The following is a 16,017-nucleotide window of genomic DNA, read 5'->3' on the forward strand; positions in this document are numbered from 1 at the left end:
TTGAGAGAATGATTAAAAAGGAATCTATTTCAACTGCTCTTATTAGCTGTATGTTATTATTAATTAAAGAAATAAATCATCTCCGTCTAAGAGGTTTAAGTGTTTGTGCCGCGTCTCTTACTTTCATTTAATCTTTATCAAAGGTTTTTAAATTTTTAATCATTATGTTTGAAAACAAGGGGCACATTTTCAAACTGCCATCTTCTTTACATGGTGTTTCTGTAAACAGCAGAAACAGGAATGTAAATTAGATGGTAAAATCCTAATTTTCTTTATCTATATGAGAACAATAAAGATACTAATATTCGCAAATGCTACTACTACTACTAATATAATAATAATAATAATAATAATAATAATAATAATAATAATAATAATAATAACTTACGAGACCTGTGGAAAGTCCACAGGGGAATTCTTTCATATGTAATATATAGATGGTGGCACGCTATAGATGTTCGGCGTAAATGGAGACTCTCTGATATTATTGTACCTATTTACTATGCCTCCCCACGGGACAGAGTTAGACACCAGGGTCGTTTTTTAACGTGGAGAAAAGGTACAAAAATAAAGATTGTCTCAGTCGTGAAGGATTTCTCCTCCACCGAAAGAGAACAAGAAATAGAAGTGCAGCATCTGAAGAATTTGTAGCCATTTTGTTAAAACTGCAAAATTATTTATCTAAGCTAGTAGGGACCACCGGCGAAATCCGGTCGTAAGGTACGCTTAAATATGATATTTTAATTCTTGCAGATTTCCTATATATTATTATAGAGTTAATGTTGTGTCGATTTTTATATATTATAAAGTTTCTATTTCAAAGATAAAAGTATCCATCAGTATGTCTTGTGTGCATCAGCTGGGATCGAAACCGAAACCAAAACTTATGTATGCATATATATATATATATATATATATATATATATATATATATATATATATTTGCGTGTGGGGGGGGTTAATAGAACATGAGTTCCTTTAACTATAATCAAAATCAAAACTAAATTTTCTGAAGAATTCTTGATAAGATTATTTATATATAAAAGAAAAAGATTATTGGAGTGCCATCAGTTATAATTGAAACCGAAACCAAAACTTATGAAATATTCTTGGTAAAATTATTTATTACCAGAAATATCGTATGTAAGTATGCCACACAAAATAAATAACAAAAACGCTATCCTACTAATATATAGATAAATGAAATGTTCAGTATTTGTATTTTAAATATAAATATATTCATATGCATTTGTTAATGCAATCAGACTACATTTAAACACTAGGTTTAGAAAATATGTTTATTAAATGGCCAAAATATGATTAAAAATAATTATTTTTTTATAATTTAGATTTGGAATTATTATTTTTTTTTTTTTTGTAATGATTTTTTAAAATAAATACGCAATACATTATTTGATATTGTGTAGACAAACATTAAGAAAAAAAAAAAAAACTTCCGGCGAGACGCATGTTTGCAATAAACTTTTGAACGTGTTTATGAAAGCATATTATTGGGTGTGTTTGATTAATTTTCAAGCTAAATGTTACTATTAACGACATTCTTTTATTATGCTTCTTTTTAAAAAAAATAAAATAAATTCCAGAGATTCGACAAAGTAGTTTACCGACTCCGATATGACATTATTTGCGTTTAACAAAATTTTACGTTTACAATTTATATGTTAAACGTATTTTAATTTAACAATAATTGGTTATGAGTAGAGTAATAATGGTTATGGAATCTTACTTCCTATAAATAAACATGTTGTGTGACGCGTCAAGACTTCACTTACAACCAATAATTACAGAAGTCGAATGTTTCTAACGTTTATTAAATATTTACTATTAAAACGCAAGTAGGTCACACACGAATGAATAAAGGGAAATCAATTAATTTTAACTCATTTTTAAACCTATTTTTTTAAAGTCATCTAGCGAATAGAAAACGTAATATAAATAATTATCACATATTACCTAATACGTTAAGAAAATAATAACATTGCGGATGTGTTTAATATTCTTTAAATTAAAAGTGTAAAACATAAAAAAAAAACGTGTTTAATGTATTTTTTATGTTGACATTAACATCAAATAAAACGATGACATTAACATGATATAAAATAAACAAATGAATAAAAACAATGGTATTTTACATCCATAATTGAATTGTATTTTTTTTTTAAAGAAATTGTCTTACCTGTGACAAATAATAAATAAAATTAAATTATGTCAGCAAGTTGGGGAGAAATTATTTTCCAAAATGCGGAATGGTCCAATGTCCATCCCGATAGGTCGACAAAGACATTAAGAATGTGATCTGGACATCAGTGGAGTAAGACAGGGATGGGAGCGGGGAGTAAGAAAGAAAGGCGTTAACGAAAGGATGAACGAAAACGAAAGCAAGGGTAAACGGAAAAAGAGAAAGAAGAAAAACGGATCGCAGAAGTTCCGAGGCTGGAAACTGGAAACAAAGGAACGTTTGTGCGGGATAGGGGGTGATGTATGCGCATGCCTGCATGAGAGTGCGCCCTGCGAAGGATGGAAGGGCTAGATTGTGAAGATTAGAGCGAAGGAGGTGGAGCAAATGACTAGGATATTGTAGTCGGAGAAAAGGTTCAAGCGAGATGCATGGCTACGAGGTAGGCGGAAGGTGGGTGTCGAGATGAAGATAAAGAGAGAGAAAAATAAAGATGCAGGCTCGTCTACGAATAGAATAGATGAGATGATGCAGGCAGCTTAATATTAGATTTATCTTAGTCCTATTCTTCCTCATCCTCCTCCCTTGTCAACTCTACTGTATTTGCTCCTCCCCCTGTCTTCCTCACGCATTTTCTGCCTCTATTTCTCTCTCTCGCACTCTCTCTCTCTTTCTACCCTCTCTATTTCCCGCTCTAGTTTGCATACCTCGCTTTCAGTTTTGACTCCTTTAAACTTGTTCTACTTTCGATATCCACCTTTTCCGCTGTCAATTACAGATTTCTATTTCTTTCTCTCTTTCACATACACGACCCCCCTCTCTCTCACACACACACACACTCTCTCTCTCTATCCCTCTATCTATCTGGCGTTCTCTCTCTCTCTATCTGGCGTTCTAAGTATTTTTTTTCGATTGAGTCTAGATAGCGCCGTTTTTTATTTATTTTCTTCTTTATCTTTTCTAACAATAAAATGATGTATTGTAAGATGAAGCTGAAGACAAAAAATATGGAAATGAATAAATGCAACGTAGCAAGGTGAAAGAACAGAATTCCCCTTTAAAGAAAGAGAAACAAATTGAGAAGAATAAAATCATCCAATAAAAATATCAGAGGTAAAATAAAAAAAAAATAACAATATGGAATAAAGTTCTCCCCATCTTTTATCCTTAAATCTTATTCATCCATGTATAACCACACACACACACACACACACACACACACACACACACACACACACACACACACACACATATATATATATAGATATATATATGTATATATATAAGAGAGAGAGAAACAGAGAGAGAGAGAGAGAGAATTGGATAGATAGATAGTATTTTGTGAATATATATATATAAATATATATAAATATATATATAAGAGAGAGAGCGAGAAAGATTGGATAGATATATAGATAGTATTTTGTGAATATATATATATATATAAATATATATATATATATAGAGAGAGAGAGAGAGAAAGAGACAGAGAGAGGATAAATAGATAGATATATAGATATATAGATAGATAGGTAGATAGATAGATAGATAGATATATGTAGCAATTATCTGCACAGTAGAATTCGATTTTCAAGAACGTCGGGAACCGTGATTTTCTCATGCATTTTGTTCTAACTGAATATATATAATGCAAAAAATGCATGAGAAAATGTTGTTTCATTGGATGTACCTCTAGGAATCTAAACTCTACTACCTATATATATATATATATATATATATATATATATATATATATATATATATAGAGAGAGAGAGAGAGAGAGAGAGAGAGATGGATTTCTATCGATATATCTCTATCATCCACATTTTTTTTTCATTCAAGCAGTTTTCACAAAAAGACTTTATAACATACGATATACCTTAGTCTTGAAATTGAGGTATATCTGAAAAATGTATGGGTGTTAATATCTTAAATTTACTAAATACCATGGTTTTCACTCTAACTTATATATGTATTTTTCGTGGTTCTTTGTTGATGCAAGCATTTTCCCCATTTTTTTACTTAAAGTGACTATGTATCTATAGAAAATGGTGTCTGATTTTTAGTGGAGTAATCAAACTCGCACACCTGTGTCTACATCATATTAAGGAAATATGCCAAACACATAAGTATATATTCTTCTTTATGGAAAAGAAAATTTCTTTATATGAATGCAACAATAAACTAGTAATAAGGATGAAGAAGTAAAGGTAGTTATTATTTTAGTTATATCTGGAGAATGTTTCAAAATATGCGTAGCTTTTTATCAATTTAATGTAATGAATTAGAATAAGAAGCGTTAGAGGTATAACTCAACAGAATATATATATATATATATATATATATATATATATATATATATATATATATATGTGGGTGGGTGTGGGTGTTTGCTTTGAAAAAAATAACATATTTCTTCATGTTTTTACTAATTACAATTTATATATACATATATATATATATATATATATATATATATATATATATATATATATATATATATATATGCGGGGATAAAATGCGCTTAAATATGATGTTTCTGTTTGTCCAGTTTTCGTATATATAAATAAAGAGTTGTGATTTTAATTGAAATAAATATATATTTAGGCGCTATCAGTCAGAATCGAAACCGAAACTGTAGCATTCAAAGCTAGTGACGTTACCCCTGTACCAACGTGACACGCCTGTATGCCAAGTAATAATAAAATATTAAACAGAACTAAGATAAATGTACAAAATGGTTAACGATTTTTTCAAATTTGGATCCATTTTTTTTTTTTGTATACTTTAAAAACAATTTTAATCGGCTAAAGACCCATAATATTTTAACCGGCTAAAAGAATAGTCCATAAAAATCCAATCATTTGTTCTGCTACTTTTAGTTTAAGAGGGGTTAGAGTTTATGAATATGGAGACATACCGATAGACAGACAGACAGACAGACAAATAGACAAATAGACATATAGCCGTTTCTTTATATATATATATATATATATATATATATATATATATATATATATATATATATATGTGTGTGTGTGTGTGTGTGTTTATATATATACAGCGTGTGTGTTTATACAAACTTTGATGATTGCATATGTGCATATATGTTTCTGCTGCATTTTTAGGATCAGCAGTCTCTGCAGACCAGATATAATTCTTTTCTTCAAGTTGCAGCTTAAACATGCATATATGTAGCCAAGACGTTTATATAAATACACTATTATTACGTCCAGCTTCCCGCTGAGAACTTCATTCATAAACACACGAATTTTAGTTGATTCACCATCTAGGACACAATAACGACACAAACGTAGTATATATATATATATATATATATATATATATATATATATATATATATATATATATATATATATATATATACTATTATTATAGGAAAGGAACTTTGTGTATGCGTGAGTTCGTTCTCTATGGAATCGGAACAGCTGATAAGTATCAAACACCGATAACCGAAAAAAAAAATGATTAAACGGGGAAGTCCAAGTCTGACGAAATTCAACACTTCTACACAACCTTGCATCACAAGTGTATTTGAGAAGTTTTATTATCGCACAAGCAGAAAGATCCAGCCTATACACTCAAATGTAGATGTAGGGGCACGTTCGACCTGAATTTTCAATTTAAAGCGTAAGTGAACCACGATATATAAGTTTACGAGAAATAATTTCAATTCAAGTAATTATGTAAAAATCAATTCATAAAATTAACAGTTGATTGGCTGAGAAGACCAGGGCGCGTTCCAAATAAATATTTCTATTTAGAACACAGTTGCATTATGATAATTAACTGTCTCATTTTGACCTTTAAGTGAAGCCATTATTTACAGCTGATTTTATAAAATCAATAGTAGATTCAATACAGTCGCATGTAGACTACTGCATGTTGTAGTCTGCAAGTAGGCATGTGAAGCTACCTGATGGTGTACAGTAAGGCAATCGATTTGATTAGAAAATACGTAATTTTACCGATTTCGATGACAAATGTTTGATCGTTCGATCGTTTGTTGATCATTATTTCATTCCTGATATTGTCGGGGTCCCCTACAAGTATTATATATATATATATATATATATATATATATATATATATATATATATATATATATATATATATAAAGAGAGAGAGAGAGAGACAAGACACTTATGAGAAGCGTTTTGGCATCCGAAAATAAGTACCAATTTTTTCGATTCTGATAACTCCAAATTTGGCGATTTTTCCGATTAATCTACACAACACTATTCATAGTAAATCCCCGACATTATACACACACACACACACACACACACACATATATATATATATATATATATATATATATATATATATATATATATGCGTGTGTGTGTGTGTGCGTGTGCGTGCGTCTGTGTGTATATTTATATATGTGTATATATATGTGTGTATATATATGTGTGTATATATATATGTGTGTTTATATATGTGTATATATATATGTGTATGTGCGTATATATATACATATATGTGTGTGTATATATACATGTATATATATATATATATATATATATATATATATATATATGCTAAATACTTTTCCTCTAAATATATTAGGCATTTACGTAAACTCCACGTAATAATGACAAAAAATAGTCATTGTACTCCTTTTCGAAATATAAATTGTTTTAACTTTTTTAACAGAATTTTAATCTACTTGCCCTCATAATATTGAATATTGAGCCTTTTCATCTTTTTGGTCCGTTCATATAAATATTAGTACTTTAAATTTACGAATCTATTTAATTTGTAAATTGAAATATATTTGGATTATATAATTCATATGTGTGTGTGTGTGTGTGTGTGTGTGTGTGTGTGTGTGTGTGTGTGTGTGTGATAAACAATATGGTGTAAAAGCATAAAACGTCAGAGACACGAGTTTCATTAGTATACCAATCGGTTTTGTTTCTCTTTGCTCTATTAATCCATCTCTTTCTGAACGAAGCGCAATGGATATCAATGGAACAGCAAGATGAGGAATAAATATGTGTTCGTAAAGAGAATTAGAGGGAAAAGTTAATGTAATAACAGATGGCCGGAAAGTAGATTGCTCCAGAGATTGCACGGATGTTTAATAAATGATAGGACAAATAGTCAACCTTGATCATACTGTCTGTAACCGTTGGGAAGAAGTAAAAAAAAAAAACTGAACTGGTTGGGCAATGTGAAAAAAAAAGACATTGAATGAAAAAGTTCTGGTAAGAATTTATAAATGAGGCCAACATCATCTGAAAAAAAAATGCTGGGAAATAAGTTATTTTAAATAAACGACAGAAAGAAAATGATTGTTTTGCGTTGTTAGAGTATACGGCTTTGCAATCAATGTTGGACAATTGGAAGCTGAAACATATTTGATTTGTATATGATTCGGTTGTAACGAAAACTTATTTTGTCGGGATATATTTTAGTAAACAAATAGTCTTTATATGATTTAATACATGAGCATAAATACAGGTGCTCGACTGTTCTCTAATCTTTGATTCCTCTTTGAAAAAAAACATTTACAACAAGAATTGGCCTTGTTACAAACACATCAGAAAACAACTACCGTGTTCTATGTCTTTCTCCCAATGTATCAAAAGCATGAACGAACGTCCATGAACAAAGTTTCTTTCCAAATGCACCCACTCTGTTCATTAATATATCAGGAGTCAGCTAACCAACTACCTCATGAGTGTCTTTAAGCTTAATATAACCATTTACTTTCCGATCCGTCCGCTTTGAAAATCAGATGTTCTTTACTTATATCCTTTCCGATGTTTTCCGAAGGGCGATAATCTAAACAAAAATCCTTCACTTCTTTGTCATTATGTGGGACAGTCCTTGAGAATAGATAAACAATCAGTCCAAAAAAATTATGCTATCTCAATTGAGACCTCAAAGTTTTGATATACGTAGTCGAACGGGGTTTCCACAGACATGTCCTACAGCTTGTAAAACGAAGTCACAGATTTTTGATACAGTTTTCAATCCTATCTAGAACGGTGTTCAATAGTTTATAGGATTTAATATATAGTAGACAGAAAGATGGGTGTTTATATAATTAGGTGAGATAGATTAGAAAATTATTCTCAAATATTCGCATAAAGTCCAGTGTCGTGCCTAAATTAAATAATATTCCTGCCATAGTGTTTTCTGGTAGATACAAAATTGGCTGGTCAATACATATAAATTGGCTAAAATAATTTATTGGTGAAGACATCTTTTTTATTTTACAAAGTAGTCACCACTTATCAAGACCCGGAAGCCATTCGGGAATGAGCGTAATTGCGTGTACAGTACGTTAGTATTGGAGATTTGATAAAATGTCTTACTTAAGGGGGCGGTTTATCAGGAATTTGTTTATGTTGGACTTGAAGATATCCAAGTTGTAGTCAAGTGGGAAACAGGCAAACGGAACATAGTTCCACAGGCGTGCACTTATAATAAAGAAGCTTTGTTCATGATAACTACGTTTTGGTTTTGGCACATATAAAGAATAGGGAAAACTTTTGACGGGTGTTTCAGCTAGACGGGTGTTTATCGTGAAAGATTGGCGAGGGGGGGCCAGACGAGTACTTGCTATGGAAGTAACGATAAAACAAAGACAGGCTCGCAACATCACTCCTGTGGGAGAGAGGTTGCAGAGGGAAGAGAAAAGGGCATACCCACTAAGCCACGAAGCCTATTTTGTACTCTGTCAAGGCAGAATAGGCTGTTTTAGCAGTTCCTGCCCAGATGTGGTTGTAGTACTTTATGCTTGGACGTACTTCGCTTTTATATAGATAGAGAATCGCATCAGCAGTGTGATATCTTCTGGAGCGGTAGAAGGATCCTACCATTTTTTCAGCGACCTTGGCAACTGACTTGGTGTACGTGTTCCATTTCAGGTTAGGATAAAAGGTCAAGCCCAGAAGCTTATCAAAACATGGAGATTCCCCTAGACAAGAGCCATCCATTTCAATTGATGCCAGATGGGGGTCAGAGCCTTGATGATATAAATATAGGAACTTCGTTTTAGATGCATTAAAAATTACCAGCCACCTCTTCACCCACTGTACCACGCGCTCGAGATCAGAGGAGACAGAATCAGAGAGAACTTTGTCATTTACAGCATTTGATGTGTTTTCATAGACGGTCCTGTCATCAGCATAGATGTCAACGAATTATTTAAGTATGTGTTTTGGGGAGATATTTCATTTAGATCAGGCAGAGAGTTGGGACCAGGATGGACCCTTGAAGGGGATCCAGCATTAATGCAGAGGGCCTCTGATTTCTGTCCATGTTATGAGCTTATCAGAGAGAAAAAAATTAATGACTGAGAAAACATTTCCAGTTATACCGTAGCTAGAAACTTCTGAAGTAGATCTTATGCCATACCTTATCGAAGGCTGTTGATATGTCAAGAGCAATTGTCCTAGAAAGGAAGACTTTTTCAAGAGATTCACTAATCCTATGAGAAATAACCGGTAGCACATCTGCTGTAGATCTGGTAGAACGGAAACCATATTGTATGTCACTAAGAAGAGTATTTCTACTGAGTTGGTTGACTACTTCTCTATTTAATATCGATTCCAGCAACTTACTCATGACACACAGGATACTTATTGGTATGTACTGAGAGGGAGACGACTTATCACATTAATTCTTAAATATAGGGCATACTGATAGCGTTTTCCAGGGTGTTGGGAAGAACTTCTCCTTAGGACAACGCTAAAACAGTTTTGTAAGTATGGGGGCAAGTTTTGGTTGAAGCTTTTTCAGCACTATAATTGAAATGCCGTCAAGGCCAGTTGCTTTGCTGGAATCAAGGTTTTTGATTAGCTTGGCGGTCTCACGCTCAGATATTTGTATGTTGCATAATGTGTTGTCTGTTATAGGAGCAAACACGGGGAGTTGGTGGCCTTCGTCGCAGAGGGCAGAATTGGCTGCGAAGTTCTTGGCAAATAGTTTGGCCTTGTCTGATGCGGACGAGATGACCTCAGGTCCATGATGATGGTTGGGATAGAACGCACGCTTCTGTTCAGGATCCTGTTTTCTATTTGCCAAAACTGGTGTGAATCAAGCCGCCACTCAGCTACTTTGGATTTAACGGACTGAGCATATAGCTCTCTAACATTTTTTATCACTCTTTTACCGTGGTTGCTTACAGCCATGAAAGCAGCTTTAGTCTTTACGTTGGTAGCTATGGAAAAAAAGTGATTTCTGTGCGCGATGGCAGCAGCACATTATGGGAAGAACCATGGCTGGCTTTTAGGTTTTTGTTGGAATTTTTTGGATGGTATGAATCGGTCTATGCCTACAATTAACCATTCTATCAGGTCTGATACTATGGATGACACATCCTTTTTAAACATGGAATGCAGAGATAGATCAGATATAAATGTACGGAAGCTATCACGGTCAGCCGTAGAGTATCGACATACAGTATGATGGAGAGGTACGTCTGAAAACTTATTGCATTTCGTTTTTTATCTTAATTTATACAACCGAGTGGTCGGAAGATCCCAGAGGAGACAGAACATAGCTCAGGGGAAGTTTTGAGAAAATGTCTAGAAGGCACACGGGTGGGTTCGTTAACAATCTGGATGAGGTCATAGGCAATGGCGAAATCATGACAGAACCTCCCACCATCATATGTCTCGTCCGAGTGGGTCAGCCATTCCACATTGTAGACATTGAAGTCACCACAAATGTGCATGTTAGCAATGTGGTCAATTTTCTCATATATGCTATTAAAGATAGTAACTCCGCTGTTGTATGGGCGATAGAGGGCAAATATAAATGCAGTGATGCAAGAAAGTGAAACCCGGAAGCACATATAAGGTAAATTAGGCTCTTAAGTGGAGATATCCCTTCCACACCGAAAGCCATCTATAATGTAGTCACATATACCATGCCCATGGCGATCTTGGTGGTCAGATTTAGATGTTAAGTTAGAGTCACCTTTAATTATGAACTCGTCTAGGGAAGTGGTCGGCCCTATGCCAGTTTCGCTTAGGAAGAATATGCTCGGTTTTATCTCCTGTAATTGGGTTTCAACCTCTTGAAGGTTGGAATGTAGACCCCTGATGTTGGAGAAGGAGACATGGCTGTAGGGGTCTACGTTGAAGAATGGGGGTCTAGGTTTATTTGTGTTTTTTTTTCTGATCGTACGACGTGGTATTCGAATGGACATTAGGAAGAGCACCCTTCTAGGCATACGTCATCGTTCTGGAGAAGATTTTATATGATCACCTTAAACGTACTTATGCTAATGGAACTGTACCCAGTTTTCTTTTTCATCTGACTAGAGTAAACGCTTTAGGAAATTGCTTCCTTTGGACTTTCGACTCTTGTGCTAAAATTAAATGTAGTGCGGCGAACTTAAATATCTCATAACAGTTGAAAAAAAAGTTGGGTAGATGAATTTTTTGATCGATTAGTACACTTTATCTATTATTTAGAAAGGTTGAATAGATCAAGGAATAATTATATAATTATAAAACAAAAAGAACAATATTTAAGTGACAAGTACCTGCCGTTCTGTTTAATACACTAAGTCCATCCGATGTAGAAGCTTAGAATCGTGCTGATACAAATGATTCCTATGTTTATCTGTATTTTAAAGAAAGAAATATAGTAGACAGTAGAATTGGATGTATTTTGCCAGTCTCGTAACTTTTGCTTCCTTTTTTTTGTTTTGTTTTTGTTTTATCTCACATTGCATGAACGATGTTTCTGACTACAATTGAAGATTTCTTTCTTTTCTGGATCGGAATTCATACATAATCACTTTTTATTGGTTAGTTTTTGACCTTAAAATCCTTTTAGATAAAAATTCAAATGATTTTATAATGTAGAGATTTCCGGTGTTTTTTTTTTATGTTAATCTATGGTTATTATTTACATTCTTCCTTATAAGCAAGGGGTAATTATCGTACTTTATTAATAAACGTCACCCCAGTGAACCATTATAACATCTCTAATTAAATGTTGATTAATAATCTACATTATTTATAACCATTATTCAATTTTACAAGTCAATTTTTATCATGCAGCAAATTTAGTTCTTTTAAAACGATTCACATGGGGTTTATTACAGGAGGTCCATAAAGTCTAGACATCGGAATATAAAGAAATCTGTTTGAATGTAATTATTTAAACTGGAGCACGATGTGGTACAAGTGATGCAAGAAAAACTTATCTTCTCCGAACGGATGATAAAATAACCCAACCAATCCGTCTACATTTCCTTGTACAGGTGTCTCACATTAACAATAAGTTTATCATATTCTCACAGATACAGCTTATATCTAGACGGTAGGGTTGGGTGAATTGTAACTCATTTCATTGCGAGTGAGAATAGAATTTTAACATAATTCAGACGGTATGCGTCCTAGTCGGGAATTTGTCATCGGCAAACTGTTTAACGGTGACTGGCTTATAGCGATAGGATTTTATCTGTCGTGTCAGGATATTTCGTTCGGGATATTTCTAGGAAAGTTCACCAGCTCTGTGGTTGTCTAAGCGCTTTGTGGGTATTTCGTTAATTGCTAATGCGTTCAGACGTTGTCACTTAGGAATGCCGACAGAGACACCCATAAAATTTTTAGACTCTGGAGTTCAGAATCTCTTATAAACTAGCTTACTTCCGTCTTTCGTTGTGTATTGGCATTTTACCAATTTCCAGGACTGTGCTATATATTCATGCGGTGTAAAGGGAGTAAATAGTGGCCCTACTTACGTGAATATCATCAATGGCATATAAAAAAATACAACCACAGATTAATATAATTTAAATCTGTAACACCAATTGTGCCTACAAAAACTAACACATTAGTTTGTTTATATAAAGATCTAATGTCACAATTAAGATTTTTTTACTTGGGGGGGCACCACTGATCAAGGCCCAAAAGCCACTCGAGTATAAGGATTAATGAATGTAAGGTAGTGGTGTAGAAATACCTTATATTGAAAATTGGGTAGAATTTGATTATCTTTGAGGACAGCCCAACAGAAATTTGTTTACATTAGATTTGAAGGCTACCATGTCTTCAACCGGAAAGCTTACCAGCAGAACTAATTGCAAAGGCGGGCAGTTATGGTAACGCAGCTTTGTTCATAGAATCTGCGTTTACATTTAGGCACAGATAGAAAGTGGTCAAATCATATATAGTGGTTGTAGTGTGTCGAGTGTTTTTTTTTGTGAAAGTTTAGCAAGAGAAGCATAGATTGGAGTTCAGTCGATCACTTGCAATGAAGATAACGATAGAGCAGAGACAGGCTCGCGACGACTCTTCTCTGAGAAAGAGGTTACACGGAAGAGAAAAAGTCATTACCTACTAGGTTTCAATGCCGGATAATTAGCCGCTTACCCCGACAGTGAGAGTTAGTACAATCAAACGTAATCTTTATTTTGAAGCTATCGTTTCTCAGTTTGTATCTCAATGCGTTTGCTCAGCGTTATCGTCTTCGTTTTATACTCGCCATATTCTTTCATATTCTAAGCCGAAGACACCGCCACCATAGTTTTCACTGCTGTTGTGTTTTATGCATGTTATATAACTGTTTTACTGCGTACGACATTACTTTTGTGTTCGTTATATCCTTGCCCGCCGACCACTTAAATAGCTTGTTAATATGCATTATTGGCGTAATAACGAGTTTTATTTTCTTCCGGGTTTTATTATGTTTTTACTGTACTTCTACCAAGGATACCAGAAGTTGAGGTCTCGCTAAGTGTTTGTAGATCAATAGAAATGTAATCCAAAGAGGAAAGTAACATTTTATAGATCATTATTTTCTAAATTAAGTTCCTTCTTATTGCAGCTAATATAACACTTATCCATTAATTACATCGATCAAATGGTATACGTTCGGTAAGTGTTACATACGGATACATATGGCTCTGTCATGCATCCACACAAAGATATATCTATCCATATCAAGTTAGGTATGTGCAGGTTTTTATATACTTTTATGTATGGATGATTTACCTCCAAACTAATTAACCGATCATTATCAATTTCGAAAAACAAGGGTATAATTTAAAATAGTGATAATATGATAATTGGCTGTTGCTAAATTAGGCAATCTTTTTTTTTTCATATTATCTTATTGACATGTACAGAGAGGGAGGAACAGAGAGAGAGATAGAGAGGGAGAGAGAGAGAAAGAAAGAGATATAGAGAAAGAGAGATGATAAATATTAAAAAGTGTGAAATTATTAATCTGCTTCATAGGAGGAAAAATAACCAAATCAAATTCTGTGTACGATTTAATGTAAGTATTTTTTTTAATTTAAGAAACACTGTTTAGGATATTTTAAATTTTTAATTATACCAAGACTCTATTTAAATTTCCATTATTTTAGATTTAGAAAAACCATCCTTATTCCTCTAGCGTCTTAATTCTTAAAAATGTAAATATTGCGGATGAACATTTGCACGAATAATGTGAAATGATACCACCATATGAGAAAACTATAAAAACGAACGTGTACATAAAGAGACGATAACGTTTGAGAGCACGCTCAGGGCGACGTTCGAGAGAACAGAGACCAGACAGAAGGAGACGATCACGTTAGATGCTTGGGTGACGTAACTATCGTAACGAGAAGTCATGTGTAGCAGGAGAATGACGACATAAATGTTATTGTAAAAAAAGGGAGTTAATTCTTACTTGTTTTGTGTTCCTTGTGACTTAGACGTGTGGGTCTCGTGTTTAAACGTTGCCAATGTTGCATATACATATATATATATAAATATATATATATATATGTATATATATATACTATATATATTTTATATATATATGTATATATATATATATATATATACACACATATATATATATATATATATACACGCGTGTGTATGCATTATAAAATGATATATACATATACACATCTTGAATTAAAACAGTTTTTCATTTAAGAAAACATTGTTTTGTTTCAAGTAACAGAACGATTCTGGTTGATTATAATATAATATAATATAATATTATATAATATTACACACTCACACACACACGCACACACACACGCACCCCCCACACATATGTATATATATATATATATATATATATATATAATAGAAGAAATATTAAATTATCAGCCAATCAACTCCGTTAGCATTTCTTTTTGCCGTTATTTTCGGAAATTTGCTGAGAAAACAAAGCTGGCAAATTCTGTTTTGATCAGATGTATTCTATCTTAAATCCCGCATAATTAGCTGTAGGAATCTAACTCACCCTAATCAAATGTAATGTATAGTCTAAAACCAAAATGTATATTGACCCTCGTAGAACTTACGACAACACACGTTATTGTTATCTGAGAAACCTGTAAAATATCATGTATATATATATATATATATATATAAATGTATACACGCATATATATAAACATATGTAACATATATACATATACATTTTAGAGTCTCTGATCCTTAACTTACTTTTAATTCAGGCAATTTTGACAGTGGCATCTCCATTAGTGACATTTTCAATTGTAAAGAATCAAGAACATGTTTGTAATATTAGACGATGGACATATATCAGAAATGTTTAAACATTTTTTTTTGTTATCATTGGTTATACTATTATCATTGGTTATACTATTATCATTGGTTATACTATTATCATTGGTTATACTATTATCATTGGTTATACTATTATCATACTGCAACACCTTTCCACCTTTCAGACACATACGTTATTATAATTCCAGGGCACGCAAATATTGTTCCTTTAGAAAAATAATATTATCAGAATTGTAGACAATAGAATAAGTGTCATTTTTTTATTTCGAATTTTAATTTCC

At 32.9% G+C, this 16,017-nt stretch overlaps 1 protein-coding gene across 2 annotated transcripts in view; it reads right to left on the reverse strand.

The window, feature by feature from the left end:
- The window catches only part of LOC145284803 (homeobox protein Hox-C5-like), a 1,273,673-nt gene that overhangs the window by 1,123,232 nt on the left and 134,424 nt on the right, over positions 1-16,017 (reverse strand). The window contains exon 1 of one of the 2 annotated variants that reach the window (XM_080133769.1): positions 2,198-2,469. The exons of the other annotated variant lie outside the window; for it this stretch is intronic. The gene's annotated coding sequence lies outside the window, so the exon portion shown is untranslated. Of the gene's footprint in view, positions 1-2,197; positions 2,470-16,017 lie in introns of those variants that run through there. 2 annotated transcript variants of the gene reach the window in all.

Source organism: Euprymna scolopes, chromosome 9, assembly GCF_053919585.1.
Source record: "Euprymna scolopes isolate OS-2025 chromosome 9, ASM5391958v1, whole genome shotgun sequence".
In the NCBI taxonomy this organism is placed as follows: Eukaryota; Metazoa; Mollusca; class Cephalopoda; order Sepiida; family Sepiolidae; genus Euprymna; species Euprymna scolopes.